General features: G+C 39.4%; 1 protein-coding gene across 1 annotated transcript in view; it reads left to right on the forward strand.

Moving 5' to 3' along the window:
* Positions 1 to 6141, forward strand: part of LOC103099704 (zinc finger protein 665-like) — a 75481-nt gene that overhangs the window by 13259 nt on the left and 56081 nt on the right. The window lies entirely within an intron of this gene.

Here is a 6141-nt window from a genome sequence, read left to right on the forward strand (position 1 = left end):
CATGAAATATTTTTTAAACCCTTACCTGCCACCTTAGAATTAATAAAAAATTAATAATACATCTTGTTTTGCTTGTTTATTGGGCATTGGCATTAGATCTTTGCAATAATTATCTTTTTTTAAATCCTCACCTTCCATCTTGGAATCAATACGGTGTATTGGTTCCAAGACAGAAGAGTGGTAAGGGCTAGGCAATGGGGATTAAGTGACTTGCCCAAGGTCACACAGCTGGGAAGTGTCTGAGGCCAGATTTGAACCTAGGACCTTACATCTCTAGGCCTGGCTCTCAATCCACTGAGCTACCCAGCTGCCCCAAAGACAATATTTGTAAAGAGCTTTGCAAGCTTTACATTACACCTAGGTAGACCCTTGGCTGTGTGACCCTGCACAAGTCCCTTGACCCCAGTTGTCTAGCGCTTATTACTTTTCTTCCTTGGATCCAATATTTAGTATCAATTCTAAGATAATAGGTATGGGTTTGAAAAAAATCACAATAGAAATGGTAGCAATTAGTATTTTTATCATCATATTATTATCATTTTATGGTTATCAATGTTATATATCATATATATCAATGTTATATAGATATCAATGAATGATAAGCATTCGTCATTAATGATGATTATCATTATAGTTATCATCATCATCATCATCATTGCTTGGACCGTCAGTTTTATAGTAGTCAATAGGCTAAAATGTATGGGCAGTTTAGTGACTTTTCATTCAAATTGATATTTAGGATAGTATAGAGGAAGGCACTCATTCTCAGCCTGTGTTGAGAATCAGAAAGATGGGTTTAAATCTTGCCTCTAACTCTGGGCAAGAAACAACCACTGAGCTTGTTTATTCATCTCTCAAGTGCGAAGTTGACTCAGTGTTTTCTATGGCCCCATTCAGTGCTTTGATCCTTGTTCCTGTCAAAAATAGATTCCTATGTCTCTTTCCAAAGCCCCTTTTAATATTCTAGGAAGGCAGCCTAGCAGGACCAAATCCGAAACTATAGCACAGAGCAGTAGTCATCCAGACTCTTTTGTACTAGTTAAAAATAAGCTTGAGAAGTTGCATACACAGGGGTGTGATATACACCAAATTCAAAGACCTGCTAATCACTTCAAAGTTCTGGAAAACGTGGAAAGCAATCTGTCCAAAATGACAAATGGATACATGACTTAGAGAAGATGAGCTCGTTGCCAGTAAGGGACAGAGACTATCACAGAAAATAAAAATGGGCAATTTTTATCACATTAAAAAACAATGCATCTAAGTTGTTAAGGGAAGCAATAAACTTGGGAAGAGATTTGAAACAAGTTTCCTTGGTAAAGACTTCATATTCAAAGTATCTGAAGAATATTTGTGTGATAATACACGTACAACCCAATTTGAATTGCTCCCCTGCTCCTAGGTGGGGGAGGGAGGGAAAGAAGAGGATTCTGGATCATTTGGATCATATAACTTTGGAAAACTTATGTGGAAATTTGTTATCACAGGTAATTACTAAAAAAAAAAATTACAAAGTATATAAAGAATAGATATCTGCAATATAAAGTATATACACCATAAAGGGTAAATGGGTAACTTTCAAAGGAAAAAATGCAAATTATCAATAGTCATGAAAAATATAGTTTTTCATGCGTGTAATCACCAATTCAAATCACTAGAAATTAGGAAGATTCTAAGATAAAACTGATGAGTGTCAGAAATATTGGAGGGGATTTATTTTTCTTGTTTAGGTAATGGGTATAAGTTTTGAATCTTTTCTTTTTCATCTGTTGGAGGTCAGGCCAAAGGACCAGAAATTCTTCATTAATTTAACAATTCTATTTAAATTAAAGCAAAATGCTCTGGGGCAGCTAGGTGACATTCTAGATAGAGCTCCAGGCTAGAGTTAGGAGGACCTGGGTTCAAATTTGACCTTGGATTCTTCCTAGCTATATGACCCTGGGCAAGTTCCTTAACCCCAATTACCTAGCCCTTGCCACTCTTCTGCCTTAAAATTGATACTAAGACAGAAGGTAATGGTTTAAAAAAAATGTTCCAAATCACAAATAATTAGATAAATGCAACTGAATCACCTCTCACAGGCCACCTTACACTCTTCCTAGTGTTGGAGGAACTGTGGGAAATAAGCACACTAATTTCTATTAGTAAAACCCAGAAGCTGGGTAAGTCATCAAATTGTGTGCACTCTTTGCCATAAGTGAAAGACAGGATGAAAAGATACTCAAATATGCCAAAATATTTATGGAGGTAAAGAATTAGAAACGGAGGGGATATCATTTGGAGAGTGACTGAATAAGTTGTGGTATATGAATGTGATGAAATACAATTGTACTGTGAAGGAGGTAGAGGAGGACAGACAGACAGATACTTGAGGGGATCCCCAGATTAAACGTGTGACTCTGACTCCTACATCCTGCACGAGTGTGCAGGATCAAGGTCCTCTAAATATTTTCTTCACACAAAATTCTTGTCCTTTTGAATTTTGTTATTATATTTTCTAGCTTTATAAAGTAATTTTTTGGTAGTTTGATATGACTGAATAAGTTAGTTAACTTTGGCAGAATGATTATATTGGCTCAACCTCATGAACAATTAATTTAGGTTGGTTTAGATCTGACTTTTATTTGTGTGAAGTGTTTTGTAATTGTGTTTATATGGCTCCTGGGTTTGTCTTGGTAAATAGACTCCCAAGTATTTTATATTGTCTAGTTGTTTTAAATCGGATTTCTCTAACTCCTGCTGGACTTTGCTGGTAATATATAGAAATACTGACGATTTATTTTATATCCGTAGACTTTGTGGAAGTTGTTAATTATTTCAAATATTTAGTTGATTCTCTAATTATACCTTCTTATCGATTGTAGAAAAAAAACAAATGAGAGTTTTGTTTCCTTATCAACTGTTCCAGTGATGGTGAACCTTTTAGAGATGGAGTACAGGTCATACTCCCCACCCAGACCACATGCTGTGCCCCTCCCCCTCATGCTGGGTATACCCCCAACCCCCCACCCTACACAGAGGAGGGAAGAAGTGCTCCCATTGGACCACTGGGTGGAGGGGCAGGTGAAGTGAGGAATGGTTCTCAGTGAGTGTAGAGAGGGAGAGGGGAGTGGCCCAAGCTCTTCATTCCCTCCAGCTCTACTGTGTGGGTGCTCTCCTTGGGCTGCTGGGTGGGTGTAGTGAAAAAAATGTTATTAGGCGTTGGAGAGGAGGAGGAGGGGAGCAACTCCACCAAAGTCCCTCTGCCTTTCTAGTAAGGAACTTTGGTGGGGAGGGAGGGCTACATACCCAGAGAACTCTCTACGTGACACCCGTGACACCCGTGCCATAGGTTCACCATCGCTGGCCTATTCTAATTCATTTTTCATCTCTTATTGCTATAGTTAGCATTTCTAAGAGTTGAAAATAGTGATGATAATGAGCATCATTCCTTCATCCCTGAATTTATTGGGAAAGCTTCTATCAATGAGCTAGAACCAATAACCAATATACTAATGGTTTTAGATATTAATCATTTAAGGAAAGCTCCACTTATTCCTATTTCTAATGTTTTTTAATAGGAATGGATTTGTTGTTGCTGTTAAAAGTCTTTTCTGCATCCATTGAGGTAATCCTATGGGCTTTTTTTTTTTAATTTGGTCAGTTAATGATGATAATTTTTCCTAAAAATGAACAAGCTCTACATTCCTGGTAGGAGTCTTAGTGTATGATTTTTGTGATATGTTGCTGTAATCTCCTTATTTCCTTTAAAAAGTTTGCATCAGTATTCATTAGGGACATTGGCCTACAGTTTTCTTTCTGTTTTTGCTCTTCCTGGTTTAGGTATCAGCACCATTTTGGTGCCATATAAGGAATCTGTAGGACTTCTTTCCATATTTTTCAAAATAGTTTATATAGAATTGGATTAAAAAATGAGGGGGTGTAATTCACTTGTTAATCTAAATGATCTTGGAAATTTTTTCTTAGGGAGCTCATTAATGCCTTGTTCAACTGACAGGTTTATTTAAGTATTCTATTTCCTTTTCTATTAATCTGGGCAATCAGTATTTTTGTAAATAAACTTTTTATTTCACTTAGGTTGTTATATTTAATGGCATTTAATTGGGCAAAATAGCTCTCATAATTGCATTAATTTCATCTTAATGGTGTTGAATTTATCATTTTTATTTCTGATAGTTGTAATTTTTTTTTTAGTTTAAAAAACCCTTACCTTCTGTCTTGGAGTCAATACTGACTGTGTATTGCTCCAAGGCAGAAGAGTGGTAAGGGCTAGGCAATGGGAGTTAAGTGACTTGCCCTGGGTCACACAGCTGGGAAATGTCTGAGGTCAAATTTGAACCCAGGACCTCCCATCTCTAGGCCTGACTCTTAATCCACTGTGCCACCCAGCTGCCCCCTGATAGTTGTAATTTGCAACATAAAAAGTTCCAAATTGAAACTAGACCAGGTTGCCAGCTGAATCTCTTACAATTTAGGCCAAATTTCATGAAAATAGCATGCTTTTTGGTCATTCTTGGTTGAATTGGGAGCTTCCCCTGGTCCCAGGATATAAGAAAACTTTCTATAGGGGTTCCTAGGTCCCATTGTTCTCTTTAGGAAGTTTACCCAACAGTATGCAGATGTACCTTACCTTGGAAGACTTTGAAACTGAGGGGAGGTAGTCTAAGACAGTTTTCTGCAAAGACATCCCATGATGAAACGAGCAGAGCATTCTAGGGAGTTCTTCTACAAGGCTGTCCTGGGAGTAAGGGGGAGTCCTCTCTCAACTTCTACCTGGCTCACCAAAAATGTCGTGAGTAAATTATAATAACTGAGGACACAGAATCCAAGAAATGGGAGACACCGAGGCTCTGATTGGTTTCATTAACAAGGCTTGCATAATAAACTGGATCCAATTCAGGCTTTGCACAAATTTTATACTTGAAAAGAAAATAATAAACAGGATTAGGTTTTTTAAAATGGAGAATAGTTAGCACTTTCCAAGTTGGGAGGGGGAGAAGGAATGAGATAGAATTTCCCCAAATCAGGTGATTTTCAAGAATAAATCTCAAAATAGAGGTTGTTCACAAAATGGACTCAAGTTTGGTTCTCTAACCAGAGCAGATTCTGGAAGCCAGAGAGACATTATTGCCTTCTCTTGGAGCTGAGATGATCCGGAACCCAGCTGTGTTTGTGAAAAGTAAGTCTGAACCAGCACCCGGGCTCTACTTCTGCTGGATGCCATTACCATTTCACCTCATCCTCCCCATCAGATCTCATGGTACCCTTCTGAGATAGATCTCAGGATTGTGCTTCCTTCCCAGGCTTGACTCCTTGGCTCTTAGCACTGCTTCTTCTCTAGGCTTCCCATGACATTCCAACTGCTCTGGGGCTCCATCCCCTATTTTATCAGTGGATCATTGTCCAACTTTTTGGAACTTGCCCATAGTCTTCGTGGGAGGGAGAGCTCTGATTCAGGAGACACTGAGGCTCTGATTGGTTTCATCCCATCTAGAATAAGGAACCTCTTCCTGCCACTTGAATCTCTAGAGGAGGATGTGGGGAACTTAAGACTGAAAAGAGCCTTATTCTACCTGATGCTCTCTCTTCTGGTTGGCATTCCTCCTCTGTGAGCAGTGCCAGGGGTTTTGGGCCTCACCCTTGTGGATCCAGTGAAGCCAGCCCCTGCCTAGGAAGTGAAGGGAAAAGGGTCTCCCTTCTTAGATCCTTCTCCCTTCCCTGCTCAGCCTGAGGAGGATCAAGACCTGGCCAAAGTAGGGAGCCAGGAACCTGAGGGAATGGCCCCTGGAACCCAAAGATCCCCATGGAGGGTGAGTGCTGTTACGATTAATATTCTTTAGAGACTGTATATTAATTTATAATCATCTATTAAATAGTGAAAAGCATGTCCATCACATGGCTGCTCACCTTGTGTCTCTTCATTCCCACTGCTTCACTAGGACAGAGGGAGCAAGATTCCTCGATCCATAACTTATATCCCCCATGACATCGGGGTTTTTGGGTCCCCCGATTGGACAAACTTGCCTCAGTCCAGGTCAGAGGCCGCTCTTCCAGACTCCAAGAGTCATGTGGGACAGGAGGCCAGTGTCTTCCAGGACTCCATGAAGCTTATACAGATAAGCCTCAGGCCTAGTTCTAAAT

The sequence above is a fragment of the Monodelphis domestica genome, chromosome 4 (assembly GCF_027887165.1).
Source record: "Monodelphis domestica isolate mMonDom1 chromosome 4, mMonDom1.pri, whole genome shotgun sequence".
NCBI lineage: Eukaryota > Metazoa > Chordata > Mammalia > Didelphimorphia > Didelphidae > Monodelphis > Monodelphis domestica.